This window comes from Hypomesus nipponensis, chromosome 28 (genome assembly GCF_054491055.1).
Source record: "Hypomesus nipponensis isolate SF chromosome 28, ASM5449105v1, whole genome shotgun sequence".
NCBI classification, from domain to species: Eukaryota; Metazoa; Chordata; class Actinopteri; order Osmeriformes; family Osmeridae; genus Hypomesus; species Hypomesus nipponensis.
In genome coordinates this window covers 3,105,496-3,116,537 of record NC_140388.1, presented here as the reverse complement: position 1 = coordinate 3,116,537, position 11,042 = coordinate 3,105,496, and the positions used below count along the sequence as shown (strand labels likewise).

The 11,042-nt window shown below is 42.7% G+C and overlaps 1 long non-coding RNA gene and 1 pseudogene across 1 annotated transcript; one reads left to right on the top strand and one right to left on the bottom strand.

Annotated features, from left to right (window-relative positions):
• Positions 1 to 3,962: 3,962 nt before the first annotated feature.
• Positions 3,963 to 4,296, bottom strand: LOC146219496 (uncharacterized). Its single transcript, XR_014750975.1, has 2 exons — positions 4,139 to 4,296; positions 3,963 to 4,064 (listed from the first exon to the last, which is right to left on the bottom strand). It is a non-coding gene; the product is annotated as an uncharacterized LOC146219496 (long non-coding RNA).
• Positions 4,297 to 8,530: 4,234 nt separating this feature from the next.
• LOC146219495 (uncharacterized) lies at positions 8,531 to 9,299 on the top strand (annotated as a pseudogene).
• The last annotated feature ends 1,743 nt before the right edge of the window (positions 9,300 to 11,042 follow it).

Below are 11,042 nucleotides of genomic sequence, written 5' to 3'. Positions count from 1 at the left end.
TGACGAGTATACGCGACTTAATTTTCACGTCCACCCTTCAGAAAGGTCTCCGACTCATCGATACTCCTTTGCAGAACCGCAAACTTATCCCTGTTGTAATCCATATTGCACTGTAATTTCACAGTCAGAGCTCCAACAGCTCTACCCACCGAATCAATCAGGTCGGCAGCCTAAGGGGGCTTTTGATAGCTGCAGCCGTTTCCTTGACTTTCCGATACACAAGCCAACCACCTATTCCGAACAGCAGAAAGCCTGTAATCACGGTTCCGAAAATAAAGATGTCTTCAACATCCTCAACGGAAAGCGCCGGTAGACACACGACACGCCAATTGTCCCACGAGTTCATCGTGTAGCCAGCTGTGAACGTCCCGTCAGGACAGTTGGGTTCCCCCGAACCCGAGCTTCTCCTCGAGAATGTGTCAATTGCATTGAGAGACCAGCTAATTAATTCCATGCTTCTAGTTTCGGAGAGTGATGGTGAGAGAGTATCTTGAGACAGACAAGACAGAGCGAAGCAGGGAAGGTCAGGGAGGGGAGGAGAGAAAAATGCGACCGCCTTCGTCGAGAGCCAAAGAGAGAAGATGAACTTGACCCCCGTTGTTTGTGGCTGCTTTCACGGATATGATGCTCTGTGGTATGATGGGATGAACAAAGCCTTCATTAGTATGACCGTGGCGCTTCTTTCCTCCACATCCTGCAGTAGCACCTCTGCGTCGCCTCGGTTTAATGCTACGTTGTTCATTCTGGTTCCGTCTGACAGTTCCATGTAGTGTACATTTGGGTTGAAGCTCTCGTGAATTTTGTGAAGCTGTTTCGCTCAGTTATAATGTGGGATGTTGCTCCGCAGTCTACCATTAATCAATTTTTTTTGATGTTGTCTGTGAAAAATGCTTGACTGACCTTGAACACAAACGTTTTTTAATTGTCATGATCTTCTTGTTGTTCTGCTGTTTGTTTCGCCTCATCTTTGTCGTTGTCCTTTCTCCGGCATGTCTTGTCACTGCATGTCTCGTCACTGTGCGTTGAACTCTAATGGTAACTCTTATGGTTTGCTGCTTTGTGTCATATGAATGTTAAAAGGTTTGTAGGATTTTGGCAGGCCCTTTAGAACCATGGCTATAATCAGTCCATCACTTATCACTTCTTTTGCATTTCTTTTTTTTTTTTTACATATATTTATTAAGAATTTTGTTCATTTTACAGACAAACAATACAAGACAACACAACAAGGCACATATAATGCAATTTGCTCTCACATGTAGCACATACAATAGATGTCCGTGTCACAGTAGACAGTGTGTTACAGTCATTAAGATTACATCAGCTAACTTACATTGTTTAAAGTGGAGAACAAAACGAAAACAAAACAAAAAGCACTCAATCCAATTTATCATCCAACCAACCATCAACATCCATGTTGTTATTCTCAAGGAAATTGTAGAAAATGTTCCACATATCCCAAAACTTGTCAAGTCTATTTTTTGTTGTTTAACTTATCTTTTCCCTGCTTAGGTCGTTGCCCCCGCGACCCGATCCCCGGACAAGCGGAAGATGACGAGACGAGACGAGACTTATCTTTTCTAAAGCTAAGTAAGAAGTAATTCCCCTCAACCATTGTGATGTGGCACAAAGTGTATCAGATTTCCATGATAAAGCTATACATCGTTTGGCTTCCAGAAAACAAATATTCAGTAGAGACCTAACTTTTTTTGAGGTAGTGAAGTTCTCTGGATATAGATTCCATAGGCACAATTTAGGACTAAGAGGCACTTCCTTGCCAATGATTTGGCTAGTAAGGTCCAACACCTTCCTCCAAAAAGAAAGTATATTTTGACATTCCCACATGCAATGAAATAAGGTACCTTTACATCTTTACATTTGAAGCAGGTATCGGGTATGTTAGGATTAAAGTGGTGCAATTTAGCTGGTGTTATGTACAATCTACTTATCCATTAATATTGCAACAGTTTGGAGTTTGTATTTATGGATTGGGTCTGAGCTAGAAAACATGCTTCTGACCATTCCTCCTCCAATACATTCTCCTGCAAGTCCATGCGCCATGCTTGAAGTGAGCGTTGTGATGATTCTTTAGTTTGCTTACAAAAAGCTCATATGGTAATGAAACCTGTCCCCTAGAATGTAAAAACTTCAAACTGTAATCTTCATGGCTCTGTCTGGAAAGAATGAAGCTTCTAAATTGTAGATATTTAAAAATAATGTTTTGCAGGAATCCCATATTTTGATTTTAGCTCTTCAAATGACATGAAAACCAAGTTTTCATTGTAAAGGTCAGCTACCTTGGCTATACCCTGGGCTGCCCAGATTTTAAACCCTGGGTAGCTCTACCAGGTTGGAAGTTGTGGAAGAAATTTAGATTTCCGGTGTGCTTACATTATTCACTAATCAAGAGAACTAGTCATTGGATACTAGTTAGTATGTTCTCATGTAAGCTTGCTATTAATAAGAGTAGATTGTGTCTATGTGTCAGGGTGAATAGATGTTTGAGATTAGGAGAAAGTACTGGCTAAATGGTCCTTGTCATGACTACAAGGAGAGCTCCAACTATGAACTCTGTAGTTTGAGTGGTCATGTGTTGGGAGCTGTGAATCTCTTTCTCTGAGACTGTTGTAACGTCATTACTGCCTGACTGTCACTATCTATGTTTACATTCTTGTGCCCTATAAAAGATGGTCCTCTGTCCTTCAGAGCGGAGAGAGACTTGATTGAGACCTTAGCCTGGTGTTGTATTGTCATTTATTGTCAGAGGTCTGGTTTTCTCTCCCAATCTGCAGATTGATAAATACTTATTAAAATCCAGAACTCAACTGAACTTAGTCACTCCGTTTATGAAGAGACGGACAAAACACTTTCTTCATCAATTGGCGTTGTCAAGCAGCAGGATTGCAGAACCAGATCCAGGAGAGACCCACGGCGGCACCAGTATAAAACAGAACCCGTGGTGCACAAAACAAAATGGTAAGGGGATCCTTTTCCAAAACCCCATTCATGGACTGCTTTATGCTTGGTGCGCCTGCTGTCCCTCTGCGATGCTGGTAACGTAAACAATTTAAGAACCTTTTATTGTGACGTTCAGTTGGGAGCCTGGTCTTAGCAGACCAGAGTCTGCTAGGCCTCAACAGGAGGAAGATAATATTAGGTTTAGTTTAGGTAGAGTTTTGGTTTAGTAAATTTGGGTCGTTAAATTGACTTGCTATTTTTACTTTGTCTAGGTCAGAGTTGGCAAACTCTGATAGCGTACAAGAACCTTGGTCGCGTGAAGTATTGAATATTTTTGTATGCATGTTTACAGCTGAACATTTTAGTTGAACAGAGATATTATGTTTGTTTGAATTGTATTAAGTTGAACTGGATTGTATAACGTTTTGTGTTGGGCTTTTCTCTTTTGAACAGAGATCTTATTGGGACTTTTATTTTTGTTTATATTGTAACTGTATTAAGTTTTGTTTTGGGCTATTCTTAAGACCAAGCACAGTAGGTGGGCGGTCATAATGTATTAGGGTCAAAGGCTTTATGCGAGAGACCAACTTTAAGGGTAAAGTGGTTTTATACAAGTTAGGGATACTTTGACAATGTAAAGGGACAGTTAGGCTTTTAACTGACAAGCTTGGCATTTAATGATCAGCGAGGGACACAATCAAATACTAAGGGAAAGACAGACTGGCAGTTTATGAATTAACTCGTCTCTTTTAAGCACAAATTGTGTTTTTTTTGTTACTTATGAGGTAACAGAGTTGTGGAGATTATTGTATGCGCGTTCCCAAAGAGTTGGGTCTTTGTAGGCGCGTCCCATGATGGAGGATAGTTTGGCTTGAAAAGGGCCATATTTGTAGATCACAACCACATGATGTTGTAGTTCTCTTATTCTTTAATATTGTGACCGTTTTACAGTGCTACCAGATTTGTTACGGTTTGGTACAGAGTGGACCCAAACGCAGTACAGATACGATTTAGTTAATTTATTCGGTGTAGTCCTGAGTTGTGGTCTTGTTTGGTGAATCAGCGGGTCGGCAGGCAGACAGGGATTGGGTTCTCGGATGACGATCCTGGGCACAAAGAAAACAGGTTTACAGAAGGCAAGAGAATCAAGCAATGCTTGCGGGTCAAAAGCGCATACTACCACAGTAGCTGTGACAACGATCTGACGAGGAGTGGTTGGAAAGCCGGGTTGAAGTAGGCAGGATGATGAGGTAATGGGCAGCAGGTGTGTAGAGTCTTGGCAGGATAATCCAGGTGAACCAGCAGGGGGTGTAAAAGGGACAGGAACCAGGCCGTGGCCGTAACAAGATTATGCGACTGTTCTACAGTGCTATGTGATTTTGTGACGATATTCTAAAGTGCTGTGTGATTCTTGTTGCAGTAAATCATAAAAGTTGGTGACATAGCCTACAGTTATGAGATTTGTTCCAGATACTTTGTATTCAGATACATTGTAATTCAGTATGGGTAATCTAGCTTCCAGTACGGGAGCAATAGAGACGTTGTTAGTCCAGCCCGATATATGTGTGATTTACATGGAATTCAAGCAGTTTCAAGTATTGAGAGATGGCATGCGTGGATTAATCATGACCCGAGACATTGTTTTCTGCTGGAGGAAACGTTTGATGTAAAGATATTTGAGTTTAAAAGGCCCTTCTGAAAGACAAGGAAACAAGTCGGACGTGTAAACAATATTACAGCTGGCAAATGTTGATATGGTTAACTGAATCTAAGAGACAATGTGGCATTTTCTTGAGAAAGTAAGGTCAAATCAAGCTAAAACTGATTCTAATAGAAGAGATGAACAGAAAAGTCATTATTAAAAGGTGATCAGACTGAACAAAGTCATAGAGTGAGGGAACTCAAGACATTGCTTGAACATGTTAGCATGAAGTTGCTTGAACAGACTAACAGGGCCAAAACTAATTGTGAGAAGTCAGTAGTTGTGAAACAGGCTGAAGGTAGCTTAATTCTCAAGTGAAACAAGAGAGTCTGCCTAAGATTTGTAGCCTATTTACCGACAATGAAGATGATGCTGTTGCTATAGCTGTGGCTATACAGAGGAGAGTCAGAGTCAGGGAAAATGCATTATTAGGGGAAGTAGCGGGTCAGGTACAGCCAAAACAGTACTTACAAGAGAAAGTCGAGGTTCATATTATAACAAATATGATTGGTGAGGTTATTCAGGAAGGCCTGTAACTATCAATTGAACCCCCAGGTATCAATGAACCCTATGGTTGCATATCCAGGCCCTAATGTATGACAGCTTCTGTACCTTTATCGCCCATGGTCAGTGACTGAGCTGAGGGAGCTAGGAAAGGGATTTCCTGACATGAAAGGACTCAGCAACATTTTCTAAGAGATTTGCAAATAGCTATCAATGCTAACATACCTATTTTTATTGATTTGAATCAAGGGTTATAATGTGAACTCCAGTCTGGTATGTTGAGAAAACATAAAGCATACATTTCTGTTGGTGTTTAATGGTAGTAATACTGGAGGAGTGTTGCTTGACTGGAGCAAAGTGTATGATCGCAAACAGAGAAAATATGAGGATCCTAAAGATTATCTGGAAAGACTTACTAGAATGTTTTTTGAAAAAAAACTTTCTGATATTACAGCAGCTGCATCCCAATGCCGCTTTGTCATGTGTTCATATGTGGATTGCTTCCTGAACTCCAGATAGGAGGTAAGAAACAGGTTCTCCATTGGGAGAACAAACCTGTGGATATGATTATGGATTATGCCAAACATAATTGTACATTGATGCAGGAGAATGCAGGAAAGAAAGTTGAGAAATTAATAACATTGCAAATGAATGTTTAAAGAAAAAAGGAGAGCCAAGGGCAGACAGCAAGGGGAGTAAGAGATAGACAGGGATATGTGCATACTCTGTAAACAGATACGCCACAGGGAAAGTGATTGTCCAGGCACAGTATAGTACAGTCAGTATCCTTCAGTCACATACTCCATACTACTGTACTCAACCCCTTACGTTTTCTTCAGAACGAAGAGCTTGCTGTGGCCTGCTCAAGGACACTCAGACAGTAAACAACCACTATCATAATAATAATGATCAAGAAGAGGGGACGCAAAGAGCTTCTTTTTTTTCAAGTAAGATACAGAGCTACTAGGTCAGCCAGTTCAACTGTAGACAGTACCCAAAATCAATGAGATGGTAGTGGTAGTTTCCGGGGTCCCGGTGGACACAACTGTCAGTTAGCTCTTTTGGGTGGATAGATGGATCTATGAATTATGATGTATTTCTTTCAACTATGGGGTGTCAAATAAATCTGTTGGAAAGACATTTGTTGTGCAAACTGAACCAAAATGATATGCACTACTGATTTTCTTGTCTATTCCTTAGGATAAAGAACACTTGGCCTAGCAATTCCATACACATCCCCCAGCAGTGGAATGCAGAGATTTTAGCGACCTCAGATGTGGCCTTGCTAGAAGCTGGGCCTGAGCTCCTGTGGTCCACACAAACTAATCATATTGGGCGCATTAAGAATGCTACCCCAGTTGTTATCATTGTTTGTAGTACGACTCTTGAGAACCGTACCTCAGTATGCTAGTAATAGAGAAGTAGGGAAAGGTGTTGTGACAGTTATTGATGCTTTGTTGAAACAAGGAGTCATAGGTAGAATTAAGGTCAATTTGATGCTTTAAGGCTAATCAAATACTTGGAAGTTTATTATGGGTTTATAAGCTGGTAATGCCTGTGTTATACATCCTGTTGCGCCTAACTCTGTTACGATACTTAGCAAGTAACCCTGTTACTTTCTAGCTCTGTAAATGACTATTGGTTGCTTTTCTTCTCTGTTCACATTGCAGAAGAGAGCCAGTAACTGTTCGCATTCACGTTTCGCCAGGTCTACTATACATTTCAGTTGTACCGCAGGAGTACACTGAATCACCTACGTTGTTTAGTCAAGCATTACGAGAGGACCTCCAGGATGTCACCTTAGCAGCCGGCTCTACTCTGGTGCAGTATATTGATGACCTTTTTGATATGTTCTAAGAATCTTGCCTCCTGCCAACAGGACACTATTGCTGTGCTCCAGGCACTGGTTGAGAAGGGCCACAAGGCCTCAAAGGCAAAACTGCAGTTATTGTCATAGGAGGTCAAGTATCTGGGCCATACACTCAAAGGTACAGAGCGTCTATTGACGCCTGATAGAGTGGAGGCCATCCGATGGATACCAAAGCCTAGAACACCAAAACAACTCAAGTCTTTTCTAGGTTCAGCCGGGTAGTTTGACAACCGGTCGTTAGTAGATCCTTGATTATGCTGTGTTGGCTAGACCTCTCCTTGATTTAAGGAAGGAGACTGATACTCATTTGTTGTGGAAAACTGAAGCTGATAAATCATTTGTATCTCTTAAGCAGGCCTTGGCCAAAGCGCCAGCTCTCGATCTGCCAGAATACACCAGGGTGTACTGACCCAGCAGCATGGTAATCTTAAGAGACCTATCGCCTATGTGAGTTTCTTCTTTAGATACTGTGGCAGCAGGTTTCCCCCTGTGCTTACGAGCAGTCTGTGCTGCGGCAACATGTGTGGAAGCAACTTCAGATATAGTGCTGGGGTCGCCCTTGGCAGTGATGGTTCCTCATGCAGTAAGTGTTTTTCTATTACGCACCAAAACTCAACACCTGTCAGCAACTAGAGCTACAAAGTATGAACTGTAATTGTTGACTCAAAGTAACATTACATTCCATAGATGCCCCACATTGAACCCAGTTTCATTGTTGCCCACCCCTGATGATGGTGAACCACATGACAGTGAGATGGTTGTCGATAAAGTGCTAACACCCAGATCTGATATGTTGTGACAAACTTCGGGATAATGCTGAACTTGTGTTGTACGTAGATGGATCTTCGTCCTGAGCATGGGATGGCTCTCTAAACTCCGGATAAGCGGTCTGCACAGACAGTGAGACATTCGAATCTGGTAAACTGTCTGCACAGCAGGAAGAGTTTTGTTTTGACAAGGGCATGTTGTTTGTCAGAAGGCAAGGTCGTAAATATTCACACTGACTCGAGGTATGGATTTGGAGTTACTCACAATTTTGGTGCCATATGGCCAGAAAGAGGTTTCATTAACTCCTCAGGTGGAGCAATTAAGAATGGAAAGATGATTTGATAATTGTATACTATTACCGAGAAAGCCAACTATTGTTAAGTGTGAGGCTCATACCAACAATAGCAGAAAAAATGTTTCAAGAGGAAATACTAGAGCTGATGTTGCAGCAAAGGCTGCGGCCCTCTGATGTGTCCCAGATTTGTATTAGTTTTTTCCTGTTTTTTCCACAAAGGCTGAGCAACATTGTGATCAGTGTCATATTTACCAGTAGCATAATCCCGGAAAGGAACCAAAGAGAAGAGACCCAGCCCACCCACCACCAAGTGGTCCTTTTATTAATTTACAAATTGATTTTATGCAGATGAACAAGTTACGACTTTGTTACGCCCTAACTAGAGCAGCCAGGGTTGTGCATTCACAGGTGAAAAGCTGCCCTGCCTGGGGAGCCATGTCATCCCTATCAACCGGGAGACTACGTGCACGTGAAAGTGCACAAATGGAGGACTGCCTCTCACCGAGATGGAGCTGTCCATAGCTGTTTATCTTGGTGACTCACACAGCTGTGAAAGTGGAGGGTCGTCCAACATGGAGCCATGCGACACACTGCGAAACAGCCCCGCCACCTAACAACACGGTGGAGGGTTCCAACGGAGAGTCAGGGGCCGGTGGAGGAGCTGGTGCACCTCCAAATGGTGCCTGCTCCAACTTGTCATTTGCCTCATCCCCACTGGGTTACTCTTCCAGGAGTACACCAAGGGGGGTGGAGACCCGTTTGCAGCAGCTGATCCGGGAGCAGGTTCCAGTCCAGCGGACCGATTTGAGCCAGAACCAGGACCCCGCCATCCAGCACTCCAATCCAGGGGTGCTGAGAAGGAGGTCCCAAAGAACACCCACCCAGAGGTGTTGAAGACGTCGAAAGGTGAGTCACATGTGGAGAAAGCCAGAGAGGGGCTGCTGTTGCTACCATGCCTCTCTCCCCCATATGTGATTCATGAAGCAGATGACAGCACCCAGACGGGAAACCAGAGAGAGGAGCCTGGAGAGGGGAAGACACTTTCAGTCTTCCTCCGGCCTCTACATGAAGCAGATGACAGAACCCAGAACGGGGACGAGAAGATACTGAGGCAGAGGCCCTCGGTTGTTTCAAGGAAACCGAGGCTGCTGCCTGAGCTACGATGCAAGATGAGATCCAGACATACTGACGCACACACCTGACAGACATTTACTGATACTGGACACACGAGCCCACAGACATCGCATACATGAGCCACACCGAGAGTCACTATTGCACGCTCCCAATTATACTGATGTGAACATTGAGATTCATCATAAAGCACACATGAAGAACAATCTGTACAACAACACCTTACCTGGACGGAAAAAAATGACTGGACCAGCATTAGAGGGGACAGAGTTTGTGGTTAGAGTCCCAAGCACCCTGGAGGTTATCCAGGGATATCTGTCCCTCTGTCAATGGCTGATATGTGTAAGGTTAAGAAGTGGTTTCGTGTAAGGTTGGATGTAACAAATGAGACTGTTCTTTGGAACGAATCAGTCATCTCTTGAATATGCCCCATCTGCATGGTTATGTGTATGGCACAGTGGTACAGTGAGAGTGTTGGGGAATAATACATGTAAGGATACAATTTCTATGTATGCTCACTCTCTACTGGATGATTTGAAAGTTCCATTGTATCTGAGTTCAATGTTACTTGTCTTGTATACCATTTGGATGGGTGACATTAATTCCTGATGTTGCTGACTATGCTATTCATACACCTTTATCATACTACAGAAGATGTAGTATGTGGTTGATTGAATGTTCAAATAATTATGGGAAGTTAGTTGAAAAAATACATTTAACCAAACTGTGTTTATGTATGCTAACAGCCTGTTGCATGATTGCCTGTTGCAGATGGACCTGTAAGTACTGTATAAGGACATCACCATGTTGGCTTCCTCATGTAGCTAACAATGGCACCATGTGGGGATGTGGTAAGAGTGCTTATTATTTCCTGCGGCCGACTGGTCAGGAACGGGTTACCTTGGGTTTATTGTAGGAGCCCTCAGACCTATAGATGGGTTGCCCCTGCATCCCTTGCTCAAACATTGGTGGCACCGCCACAAAAGAAGTATTATTAAAGCAGATGCTAAGAATCTGGGATCACATCACGTGGATTCAATAGTACCTCAGTCACTTGTCATGTTTTCAGCTGCTATTTTCCCTGTGTGTGGTGTTATCACTGCCTTTACAGATATTAGGAGCTTAGCACTAGGGTTGGAGTCTATTGGTAATGAGACAGCCAACGCCTTAACTGCGGTTGCTTCTGAGATGAAGGCCATGAGGCAGGTAGTGCTACAGAACCCTATGGCACTGGATTATCTGTTGTCAGCTCTGTGATAGGTCATGACTGATGTACTTTTATCCCAGATGAATCTGCTAATATCACAAATATGCTCACATTACAGAGATAATTTCATCTTTGGGGGAACTTGAAGCTTGGAATTGTGCTGACTGACCTCCTCGGTCGGGGTTTCTTTTTCGACTATATTTCAAATGGGAATCACTGGATTGGGCGAGTTAATCGTTGTTGTGCTGATTGTGGTTTGTGCTTGGAAGATGTGTACTTTCTGCTGTGTACAGTGCTGTGCAGTAGGCTCTCGGAAGCATGCCAGTAAATTTATGGTAGCCCAAATCAAGCCACAGACAAAAGCAAGCAAAACTGATGATTACTGTATTGCCCTGAGAATGATGGACTTGTCTGATATGTAATCTCAAGTACCTCGTGACTACTTTGCCAATGTAATAAAGATGGCCATTTGCCTCCTTGTATTTTCCAATTGATAGACAATGCTGTATGCAATCTAAAGAGATCTGTCCTTAACCACAGATCAGTTAATAATAATTAAAGATCATGGTTACTTTATTGCTTGTATACTGTTTGAAATGCTCTGAAT